Consider the following 13,053-nt stretch of genomic DNA (forward strand, 5'->3'; position numbering starts at 1 on the left):
GATTCCAGAGGTCTGTGGTTTAAAAAACGTAGACTGGGACATCTACAATAAATCTTTCCTTGTGTGAGGCGAGAGTAATTGGATCTTTACTCGAACAGAGCTTCAGTGCAATGTGAGCAAATATTCCTCTTCTGAATGAATGAATTTCTTCCTATTAGTACTTGGACATCAGAGTAATCAGAGCAAAATGGAGTTGATGGCACTCTCAGATGTAGAGATGAGGACATTATCGTCCTCTTTTTAACTGCAAGTTCAGTAGAATGAACAATTATTGGGAAGGACACTTAGTTTAGTCATTTGAAATAATAGCCACTAATGTTTGTGTGTCATTTTGAGGCCTTTTTTAATGAAACACTGCCTTTAAAGTCTATTGCTTTACAGCCCACTTCATTGTGCAGAGCCAGCCATGTTCCCTTCATCTGTTTTAAGGTCTAATCCAGATTTGAATTGTATGAGCCTCTTTCTCAGCATTCCTCATGAACGGTTCCTTAATTCATCACGCAATCAACCAACCATATAATTTAAATACTTCTTTGGGAATTAGTGTAATGTTATGATAATTACAGCACAATTTGGTGTCATAATTTCTGCCTGGTAAAAAAAAGATGGCATAAAAGGTGTGTAATAGGAGAATTTTAATTACTTAATAAATTGTAGGAAAATATAATGAAGAAGGCGGTATAGAAAATGAGCTTGTATCTCATCTGCAGCAGCTCGATAGGGCATCTGACCTACAATAGAGCATGAACATTAATATGAGTAAATACATGAGCATTCAAACTCTTGCTTTTTTTTTTTTTTGTATTTAAAATGAAAAGAAAGCTGGATTGAATAAATAAGGACAGACGTTTCTCAGGTCGTGTTCAGACTTGGTTTTTATATGTGTCTCTGGTAATTCAATAACAGCAGACAGACCTTTATACATCCCTGCCTCTGCACCATGTGCATTTCAGGGGTTTCCACCAGGTTTTCCTTTGCCAATCCAATGACATACATTATAGGTGACTGGTATCTTTAAATTGTCCGTAGTGTGTGTGTGTGTGTGTGTGTGTGTGTGTGTGTGTGTGTGTGTGTGTGTGTGTGTGTGTGTGTGTGTGTGTGTGTGTGTGATTGTATTCTGTAATATGTTGTGTGTCCCCTGCCTTGTCCCTGTAGACTCGCTGCAACCCAATGTAGGATAACAGACCCTGTATAAGGATATATGGACAAAAATGCACTTTGATTAAAAAAGGTTTGTTTTCCTGGACCTGGCTTGTTAGATTTTCAAACTGCTCAGTTGCACGTACACAGAAAGATTTAAGCATCTTACATCTGACCTACTTAAATCTTCTTTGGCAGTTGGTATGAAGCTACAAGGGGTGTGTCATGAATTTGCAGGTCGGTGTTTGTGTTTCAACACCTCATCCATCACATTTGTCAGTGATTGACATGGCCACTTAAGTTCTAGAGGTGATGGCGGGTGAAGAGGCTGACCACTAGCACCAGCGTGTGGGTGTGAAATTAAAAAATCTCTCTCTCTCTCTCTCTCTCTCTCTCTCTCTCTCTCTCTCTCTCTCTCTCTCTCTCTCTCTCTCTCTCTCTCTCTCTCTCTCTCTATCTCTCTCTCTCTCTCTCCCTCTCTCTCTCTCTCTCTCTCTCTCTCTATTTCTCTCTCTATTTCTCTCTCTCTCTTGCTCTGCCTCTCTCTCTCTCACTTTGTCTCTCTCTTTCCTGCCAAATGGTGTGGTCATCTCTAGCAGAGTGGCTCATTGCGTATTGTGGGCATGTGTTAAGTGTTATACTGTGACCACTGTGCTGAAGCAACATCATCAACACAAGGACGTTGAAATTAAAGCAGAACTATGATCAATGATTCATTAACCTTTAATAAAACTTGAGGTGATATAAGAAGCCTAATAGTGGAGTCTTTCTGTATTTTCATCATTGCCATAGACCAAAAAAAGTTCAGTCCAAGGTCGCTGAGTCCTTAGTGTACTTGCAAACCATGACAAACAAGGACGCTTTTAATGCAAGCATATTGTAAGGCTCTCATGTGGCTCTGCTTTTCCAGGCTAGCTGGGATCACAAAATAAGGATGTGGAAATTGCATTCTGGTGAGCACAATGAACAGTAACACATTTCCTTCAGTCTTGTTCACTAACTCTTAAGAGACAGGGGGAAAAAAAAAACATTACAAAGTAGTGAATGAAAAATGCTCCCTACGCTCACACTGCCTTGAGCTTTCTGTTCTGTTTCTAGCTGCAGGAACATGTCTGACTTTTTCACCTGGTCAAATCCCATAGCTTTACGCCGCCAGCATCAGGGGTTTCTACCCATGGTCTGAATGCATAATGCGTTCATGTTTACTATTTTCATCCAAGCCAGTTTGTCCTATGTAATGATTTTAAATTCTTTAGTAGACTGTGTTATAGATAAATAATTAGCACTATGTAGGCCAGAGTGCCAATCATTAAATGAGACTCGACAGCAATAAAATGTGCTTCTAGAGAAAATGTGGGAAGCTTTGGGATGTGGGACCTGTGTTCACCATTATTCTGACATTTATCATTAGTGTTACACGGAACCCAGAGAAAGGCACATGTGCTGCAATTATTTGACAATTCATTATTGTGTTTAAGGAACTTGGGAAGCGCAGAGGTTGGTAACTCGTTTCTTGATTGACATATGTTTTATATCAGCCTAACGTTCTTACTGAAGCTCTCGGCACCGGGTGATCAGACGGGCGCTGCGTGCTTCACTTTTGAACTGATTAATCAACTACAGAAATGCTCTGGAAGGCAAACGATGCCAGCAAGAAGCTTTTGTACCAAATCTTTGCTCAAAGAAAAGAGAAATGTAAAAAATAATAACAAGCAATAAGGTATGAGTCAGAGCACAGCAGGCTAATGAGATTCACCGAGGCCAGACTGTGGCCCTCTCGCTGTCGTATGCAGCACTGATAAAATATGGCTACGCAAAAGACGATGAAATTCCTCCATGCGCTAAGCAGAAACAATTAAGGGACAAACAAACCCCTAATGCTGAAGAAAAAGGCGAGGAGCTGCGCGTCTTCACAGATGACTTAATTTGGTGTGGGAAAGCTGGCAGCTCCTCTGAAGTGCTGCCTCTCCCCCTGCTCCTTCGGGTTGTGGCGTGACCTTCAGCGCCGCTCCACCCGCAGGAAGCCATGTTTGATTCTCTGTCCGCCGAGACGCCCGCTTGACAGCAGAATGGTATCATAGGACCCGAGTGGTGGAATTTCTCTTTCTCTGTCATCATTAAGGGGCGTCCCCCTACAGTGAGGGGAATGAAAAGTACGATTTAATGTTCTCGGGAGAGTGGCAGCAGAAGAAAAGCTCAAAGCCTCGCATGCTGCTTTCTGAGTGGGTCACTCCAGCCCTCGCAGCGAATGGGATGTCCCTGTGGAATTTGCCATAGACTTGCCTGAAAAGAAAGGGATTAAGGCCCTTTTAAGGATGGAAATGTAACAAAAGGACCACTTTTATGATGTAGCAGCATAAAATGAGGGCCTCCATTGTGCTGCCGATTGCAAAAGATCTTTGAAATGAGGCGGCCTGCAATGTGCTCCCCTGTCCCCCATGGGCGCTTGCGGGTTTGTACAAAATGACTTGTCTACATTAGAGGCGCTGGGGCTCTTGCCTTCAAGAGGCAAAGTACAAGATTATTGGTTTGTTTCTATTTTGAAGCCTCTCTCTCTCTCTCTCTCTCTCTCTCTCTCTCTCTCTCTCTCTCTCTCTCTCTCTCTCTCTCTCTGTCAACCCCACCCTGTCACCCCCACCCCCTCCTCGAGTGCATCAGATGAAGACTGGGTCCCACTGAAAGTTGGTTAATTTGGAGAGTGAAAGCGTAATTAGCAACCCCGCAGGCTAGCTTGTGTGTGTGTGTGTGTGTGTGTGTGTGTGTGTGTGTGTGTGTGTGTGTGTGTGTGTGTGTGTGTGTGTGTGTGTGTGTGTGTGTGTGTCACTGTAAAGCTCTCCACCACAGCAGCCAGTGAGAAGGGACAGGGGAAGTAAGCTGACACCCCAGCTGGTGTAGCAATGCCTGCTAGGAGGCAGACTGTATATTTTTGTATGATTTCCTTTCTTTTAGTCTTCCGATTTATTTTTATTACTGTGATCTGACATGCTGTGAATGCTGATACATATACAAACACACTTTCCTTTATCTTTTCTGTGTTTTTTTTCTAGCTCGGTATCTGAAATAACCAGCTTAGCGAGAGACGTTCGGAAAACATGATACGGCGTGTGGAAAAAAACGGGATAGAAAGAGCGGCAAATGTGGCATCTGCTATTTATCAAGTTAAAAAAACGTGTTTCAAAGCTTCAAGCAGAGCAGGCGCTGGTGCTTGGAAGCATGTTCAATGTAAATGCAGGCAGAGCTGGGAAATCTGTAGCTCTGGGCTGAGCTGAACACCAAAAGGCTGCATCTGTGCGTGTAGCTGGAAGGAGTGTAGACGTGTGAACACTAGAGGGGGAGCTTAGCCATGGCACAGGAGCCCCTGCACTGGATTGAAATGGAGCTCGGCATCCTGGATCTCCACCAAATCCAAGCACCAAGCTGGCGAGAGGGCAAAGGTCAGAGGGCTGAGAAGAACAGAGAGCCAATTTTATTCTTATTCTTTCTAAATGGGTCAAACTATTTTTTTTGGACACATTTCATTTTTTTAATGTTTGCTGGACACATTTAATTTTTCATTATTTTTGCGTTTATGTCAAGGTTAAACTTTTTATTGTTTTTGATGAAGAGATTTTTATTGCTAACCATCAGTATATGACTTCATAATGTCAAATGAAACACTGCATCATGAGGTCTGTTTATAAGAACACATTATGTAGGCACTATAATATTTGCTGAAAATGTATTCTTTCTTTCTTTCTTTCTTTCTTTCTTTCTTTCTTTCTTTCTTTCTTTCTTTCTTTCTTTCTTTCTTTCTTTCTTTCTTTCTTTACTTATTTATTTATTTATTTATTTATTTATTTATTATTTTTAAAACTTTTTTTAAAAAAAACTTTTTTTTTTTTATCTTTATTATAATTAAACAGACAAAACCTGTAATGACCGGGCATAATGCCTTATAATGGTTTATACACTTTTATTTAGAGTTTCAGAAACCAGTGTATATGTTATAATGCATTATATTATGAAAACATACCAACGCTTATCTATCTATCTATCTATCTATCTATCTATCTATCTATCTATCTATCTATCTATCTATCTATCTATCTATCTATCTATATATATATATATATATATATATATATATATATATATATATATATATATATATATGTGTGTGTGTGTATATACACGTTAAAGCACATTACAACAGTGTATTTATTATTATTATGAACAAAAATTATAATCTCTTATAATCTGTTATACATGTAACTGTAACTACCTAGGAGCAGTCTGTGAAGTTATAATGCATTTATAATGCTTTATGAATAGATATGTATGTCATAGAAAGTGTAACCAAATGCTTACATGCTGAGTGCTAGATGTGAGCACACAGTATTTGAGCTAAGTGTGTAAACATATCTGTGGTTAAGGGGAGGAGCATTTTGCCACATTATATGTGCGGGAGTGAGCTTTTAGCAGTCTTCACTAAGATATAGAGCTTTTAAAAGCCCTCTGGAGGCACTCTAATATCAGGAGTGGGATTATTAGAAGAGCTGTCTGCTTCCCTCTGCCTCTCGTCTAACCTCAGTGCCTTCGCCATCATTTAAATGTCTGAGGAATAATTGAATGAATTATCATAAAATTTTTGACAAATTCATTGAGTCGGGCCCTGGCAAACGAGCAAGAGGTTTCCTTTCATTTAAGCCGTACAAGACATGACATTTGAAATTAGTTTATATGCAGCCAAGACCTTTCGCTTTTTCACTGGTGCTATGAAGAACAAAAAAGTGGTAAGGGCAAATAGGCAGGCTTGAGGACTATATATCAGGATAAAGCAAAGCAAACAGGAGATTTAACAGCTTCTCTCTAGTTCAAAAGTAAGTAAAAAAACATCTCTTTCTGTCTTTTCAACAGAGGTTCAGACAACAGCGCAGTGTCAAAGCAAAGGGAACTACAGAGGGGGATGAAATTCTTTGCTGCACTGATTTCTCGCTCTGACCTCAGCGTTCCCACATCTAAGTGTTTCCCCTGACCACTTCCCTTCATGTCTCCCATACACTGGCCAAGAAAAGATATACAATTATACTTTGGTTACACTGTACGGTGCTTCCCATGAGGTATAGACATATGCTTCTTTGTGTACAAATCTTTAGGTCGGCGCCAAAGGCGTAAAGCTTTTCGGCTTTGAATTTAGCTTGCCATAAAATCATCAAATATTTAAACATTGCTTAAAGCAGAACACCACATCTGGAGGACAAAAAAATAAAATCGACCCGTGCCACCAAGACAAAAGTACTTTCTATAACCGAGTTTCAGTCGCTTCGAACATGTGAATGGGATCGGTTATTCTTGCACCATTTACACACTCGCTGACACACACACACACACACACACACACACACACACACACACACACACACACACACACACACACACACACACACACACACACACACACATTAGATCCAGTCCTATTTGTCGAATCACTAGTGTTTGAATTGCCAGTCCCAGCTGCTGGTACAGAGTCTTTGATCATGGTGACCAAACTTAAGTCCACAGAGTGGTTGGGGGTCACATGTGAGCTCCAGCTGCCTCCAGAATCTCACCCAGACGCTATAATGATGCTTGTTATAGTCACTTGGCCCTCTTGGAAGAATATTGTTAGATGCAGACCCAATGAGAGGTAATTATGGATTAAGATGTTGTCTTAACCAATGGCTATATGAAACACTGAGCAGGATACAGTTTGCAGGGAAAAACTATGACTGGAAATGCTGTAGTAGGAAAATAATCAAAATCAAGTGGCGTCAACCAGCATTTGCTTTTTATTTGAAACTCTCTTATGAAATGCATGTAGTTTTTATATTATTATTTAGTTATTTGTTTGTTTGTTTGTTTTTCAAGCATTTAATTTTTGTATTGGTACATAATTTTGCTTCTAGAGGTTAATGCTTAAAATGAACAAATTATCTGCTTATAGAACACAAAATGTGCAGATTAACAATAATCAAATATGCATAAAAATAAAAAACTCTTTGGCTTAATAATATCATAAAGGGTTTTTTATTTATATAAGAAACAGTGGATCCTTTTGACTCAAGGTTCAAAAGATTTTAACTTGCTAGGATTATTTATTTATTTGTTTGTTTGTTTGTTTGTTTGTTTGTTTATTGCAGTGTAGTAACTACTATTAGGGCCACTGTTATAGAAAATAATCCTTCTGACCAATCAGAGTCCAGAATCCTTGTTGATCTTTTAACACTTTCCAGCAGTACTCTGGTATTTCATTCGTCTGCAAATCAACTTTTGCTGTCAGTATAAACAAATGAATTTTTTTTATCACCACGAGTTCGTTATAAGATTTTAGCCAGGACACTGTTGGGTTTCTGTGTGTAGAGTATCTTTATCTGCTGGTGACCGATACAATCAGAAACGGAACGTATGTGAGCCCCCTGCTGGGCAAATAAGTCACACGTCTCCACAATAACACTTATATAGAGATAAAACAAACAGCACAATTGCATTTTTTGACAATAAATTTATTTTATTTATTTTTTTTATTTATAAAGATTTAACCTTAGTTAAATAACAATAAATAAATAATTCAATAGATAAAATGAAAAACTGCAGTGTTTATTTTGATATGAGCCTTTAACCAGATGACAAATACATTTAGAAACTAATAATCTGGACTGTGGTCAATAAACAAACAAATAAATAAACAAATAAATAAAACAGAAAACAGCTAACATATAAAGCATTTGTGTAATTTGTTGTAATTTTTAGTCCTTAATGAACCCATTTTAGCAATTTAATACAAAATTTCTAAAATACAGTGTATATGATGATTCATGTGATTTATTCTTGTTTATCTCCCAACTTTACCCGATTAAATGTTGTGGATATCCCAAAGTGATGCTGTAGGTTACTGAATGTAAAATATTCTGTACACTTATATTCATGTTGTATCTAACTGCATTTTTTCTCTTATACGACTCCCTTTTCCAGTAAACTACCATTAAGTTTAACTTCTTTAACTCGCACCGTGTATTAAAGGCTTTAAAATGGGGTGAAATCTCATGTTTGTGTTACATATACACACTGACTACTTCATGAGGGACACCTGTACTGTACACCTGCTCAATCTTGCAATCATTCAGTCAGCCAATCAAGTGGCAGCAGCTAAAATCATGAACAGGTCAAGAACTTCAGAACGAGGGAAAAACATGATCTCAGTGACTTCGACAGTGACACGCTTGTTGGTAACAGATGGGCTTGTTTGAGTATTTTAGAATCTCCTGGGATTTTCACATACAAGACTGGTGCAAAAAAATGGAAGTGAGAAAAATCTATTGGTGATAGACATTTAGACTGTTTTGAGCATACAGGACAGTAAATCACATAACCACTGGTGAGCAAAAAAAAAACATCACAGAATGCACAACATATCAACTCCTACGTCAGGATCTACTCCTGTGAGTTAGGAACAAGAACAGTGGAGAGAAAATAAAGAGTGCTGAAGACTGGAAAAAACATTTGGGATTCTTCAGCTGTGAGTGTATACACACTGAATAACATACGCTTTTTTCTAAGCTTAAATCTTCCTACATACATATCTAAAACTTCTATAAATAAAAGAACATAAATGCCTAACCGAACCCATCTCCATTACGCACTCCAACAAGGATACTAATCATTTACACTTCAATTATCCTCTTATTTAATTTACCAATCTAATAACATTCGCATTCTCATCCAATCAAGCGTATCTCTGTGTATTTTTAGCATTATTTAGAGTACATTCCAATGCACTTTCAGAAACCTCGCTCACACAGGGAAGCGGTGAAAGAGGATGCATGGAGAAGCTTGCTTTTCTCTCAGCCTGTCGAGCACATAATCGTGTTTACTTGGTTCATGTCCCAAAATAAGTCTTCTCTTAATTAATAAACGAATTACAAATAATATGAAGGAAATCATCAGCATAGGAGTTCATCAATTATCAGGATTAGCTAGGCAAGAAGCATGTAATCTACAGAGAGGCGTTTATGTGGTGCGACGATTATTCCACCTCTCCCATAAGCTTTTATTGTGATGAAATTCAGAGCAATAAAGCCGGTTGCCTGCTCCCTTGACAAATCCTTTTGCTCCTGCAGAAAATCGGAAGGTGAAGCGTTGCCATTACGTCTCTAATAGGCAAAGATGTGTGTGGGTAAAGTGTTGAACTGAATATTTGGTCCGCAATATGTTTGAAATCAGAGCTTGGGCAAGTTTAAAGTTTTAAAAGTTGAAAGTTGTACACTGGTGATATAGTGAGATGAGACAATGAGTAAGAATGCAGAGATAAAGAACTAAATAATGTGTCAGCATGCACTATTGATCTGTAATCAAAACTTCAAATATCGCTCCATGTGTTTTGACAATATTAGCTCTAAACTAAGCCACTCACATGAACCCCGGGACGAGTATTACAGTTTCGTCTTAGAAGCAGCTGTGCTGCGGCACTTTCATGTCCTCTCTCCTTGTACGAACGTGGCATTGACTGAAGACAGCATTGTCCCATCTGGCACACGCAGCCCTGCTTTCTGTCTTACCTCCAGTTTTCCCTGCTCCTAATCTCCTAATAGAACTTCTGGATTATAAAAGAAGAGCGCATATTGAGCAGATCGTTCGTCTTTACCCCCCACTCTGCAACAGGCAACGTCTTTTGGGGAATGGACTGGTGGTGCCTGTCATTGGAATAAAATATGGAGATATGATGTACATGAGAAAGGAATCTCAATGTCTGTGTGTGTGTCTTTGATATGTATATTTCAAACTAGGTTCCAAATCGGATATTTTTTCGTTCCAAATACCACTCAGCACATGCTGCCTGAGGCTTTTTATCAGGGATCTGTTAAGTATTCATGTCTCTTTCTAGCAGGATTGCTTCTTCGGGTCTCATCTAATAGAGCTTTGATACAGGCTGCCATTTTTCCTCTGAATTTTTAGGTAGGCGGTTGTGTTGTTATTTCATACTTCTGAGTGCACACATTAGGTGTATTATTGGCTGTACTTACAGAGAATACTTACTTATTTGCATTTTTTTCTTACATCATATTTCAGGTTTGTATTTTGTTCGTGCGTTCTTCCTGGTGTGCTAGAAATGGTGTGATGATCAGGGTGGATGAGTCAGGCTTTACATTGTTGATACACAAATCAAATATATACAGAGTGAAGAAATAAGTATTCAGACACTCTTGGTCTTGTTATTTAGCATACTTCCAGTTTGTGTGTGTGTGTGTGTGTGTGTGTGTGTGTGTGTGTGTGTGTGTGTGTGTGTGTGTGTGTGTGTGTGTGTGTGTGTGTGTGTGTGTGTGTGTGTGTGTGTGTGTGTGTGTACATTGCTTATACTATATACAATGTATACATTATACACTAAGTATGTATTCATAAGCAAGAACAAGGAAATGTTTTAAAAAGAAAATTAAGAGGGACACATCATTAAAGGTTATTGTAAAGGTTATTGGAAACCCATGTTTGGACAATAATGTTGCCATTAGTTGGAAAGATTTCATTCAACACCTAGATAGAGTAATTCCTCATAGATGATGACGTTATTATGCGGTAAATACCCTTGTCTGAACAACTAGTTTTATAATAAGTAGGTGTTAAGTCCACAGAACTACAAGTAATAGTTCCTGGGTGGTTGTTCTTGGTGTTGTTGTTATTGCTGTTGTCCTTTGACTGCTTCCTGATCTGCATCCGATCTACATATTTCAGTTTTTATGCCGGATGCCCTTCCTGGTACAATCCTCCCATTTTATCTGGGCTTGGGACAAGCACTGAGTGTTAACCCCTCAGTTGCTGGATGTATGAGCCATGCAATATTTTACAATGACTAATCATAAGGAAGATAAGGAAGAAAATGGCAGACACTTGAAAAGAGTTGCAGGATGACCTGAAAGCAGCAGGAACAGTAACTGTACTGCAATCATCTCTGTTCCTAGACCACACACAAACATCTTCTGCTAAAAACAGATGAACATTTAGACAAAGCAGAACTCTTTTGGAACAGTATAGTCTGGTCAGACAAAACCCAAACAGAACTCTTTGGACATAATTAAGTTTGTCATGTTTGGAAAAAGAAAGCATGCTTGTATGATCACAAGAACATCATAAACACATGAGGTAAAATATCATTATTGGCAAAGCATGATATGGGGCTCTTGTCAGGTTTGGGGTGCTGGATCATTGAATGTGATTGAAGGAAAGATGAATGGAGCAGGACTTGTTAGCGGTGAATCTCTTTAATCTCATCCTCCATGAAACTGCATCTGCTAAGAAGAAAATTTCAAGACAATAAACACAACTATATAGCTAGATTATTGATGCACAATGATGTGAATGCTGTTTAATTTCTTGGAGGATTTTGAAATAGTGAGTATATAAGCGAGAACCTCATAACCTCATAGTACTGAAGATGGTTTGACAGGAGAATGATCTGAAACTGAGACTGCACCATTGCACAGAGTCATTCTCGTAACCTGTAAAATCTGAATACTTTTTCTCTTTCTATTGATTTTTTTTTTCTATTTTATAATATCTTTGTTTATGATTATGAATATACTTTTTGTTTATATTCGTATATAAGTACAAATTCAAATACCATAATATGTGTAAATTAAATTAAATACAGAAATAGGTATATCCACTGGAACTATATTAAAACAAAAGTCTCGGCTCATTGCACATTTTGACATATTTACAGTTATAACATATGGAACCAATTCCTTCATGTGTATAGTATAAGTCTCTGGTAATAACTACTTTTATCGTTTCTGCCTTATTAACAAGAGATCTATTAGGTAAAAACGTTGATGTCTTCCTTTGCCTTTGAAAGATTATCCACCAGATTTATATGAAACCCAAAATCTTGTGTGTCGGTGTGCTCTTGGCTTTCTTGCAAAATTATTCCTGGACAAGATGTACCTGATCTGTAGACGTAGTGCTGACTTTCCTTTTAACGAATGAAGTTCTAAGTGCAATCGCGGGACCCATATATGCCACAATCATTTATGAACTTCTGTACATTTATGACTTTTTTCTTTCTTCCTTCCCTATTTCATCCTTTCATCCTTGCCTATTTTCATGTACTGCTGTTCTTTATATCCAGAGTCACTTTACAACACCTTTTACACAATACACACAGTTTCCACTTTATTGTATCTATTGAACAGCAGTATTTCCTAAAATCTATTTTTATAGAGAATAGAGTTTGCAACCTTTTCAATTTCCGGTTGCCGCTGAAGTGTCTAGCTATCGTTGACAACCATACCATAGCTTTTTACAGAGCTTTTTACAAAGCTATTTACAAATCTGCACAGATAACACACACACACACACACACACACACACACACACACACACACACACACACACACACACACACACACACACACACACACACACCTCCATCCTCTACACCTAAGAACATTTTCCTTCCTATTTTACCTATTTTGTGCAGCTGCCACCAAATTAATATTCAGAGGTTAAGAGGCTTGTGTCTAGTGTGTAATGAGGAAGCAGACTAGTTAGCACGGGTTCACAGAGTGCCCACGTTAAGGCATTGTGCACGGATAATTTACGATTCCCATCATCCTTCTCTCTGCAGGGATTAATTCTGAATTATTTATGCTCCTTATATGCGCACAGATGCGAAACGTTTTAGTGCATGTCGGCTGCTCGCTCACGGTCAGGTGACTGAATGTTGGACTTAGCTGAGGAAATTATGTTTATCTCCTAATATTAAAGTACAGCCATTTATTTGCCTTGAGCTCAAGGGACTTACTACCTAAAATGGATATTAATGTCATCTGTTTAAGATAAAGTTATAAACTCTATGTCATTTTTTTTTAATTAATTGTAACTTCTTTGTACTCTTCCACATTTAGA

At 38.3% G+C, this 13,053-nt stretch overlaps 2 long non-coding RNA genes across 2 annotated transcripts; one reads left to right on the forward strand and one right to left on the reverse strand.

Moving 5' to 3' along the window:
- Window positions 1–620: 620 nt before the first annotated feature.
- On the reverse strand, window positions 621–3,263 carry LOC125145571. Its single transcript, XR_007143968.1, has 2 exons — window positions 3,013–3,263; window positions 621–731 (listed from the first exon to the last, which is right to left on the reverse strand). It is a non-coding gene; the product is annotated as an uncharacterized LOC125145571 (long non-coding RNA).
- A 583-nt stretch (window positions 3,264–3,846) lies between these two features.
- On the forward strand, window positions 3,847–8,185 carry LOC125145544. The gene is made up of 3 exons (XR_007143942.1): window positions 3,847–4,068; window positions 4,188–4,574; window positions 6,037–8,185. It is a non-coding gene; the product is annotated as an uncharacterized LOC125145544 (long non-coding RNA).
- The last annotated feature ends 4,868 nt before the right edge of the window (window positions 8,186–13,053 follow it).

This window comes from Tachysurus fulvidraco, chromosome 9 (genome assembly GCF_022655615.1).
Source record: "Tachysurus fulvidraco isolate hzauxx_2018 chromosome 9, HZAU_PFXX_2.0, whole genome shotgun sequence".
NCBI lineage: Eukaryota > Metazoa > Chordata > Actinopteri > Siluriformes > Bagridae > Tachysurus > Tachysurus fulvidraco.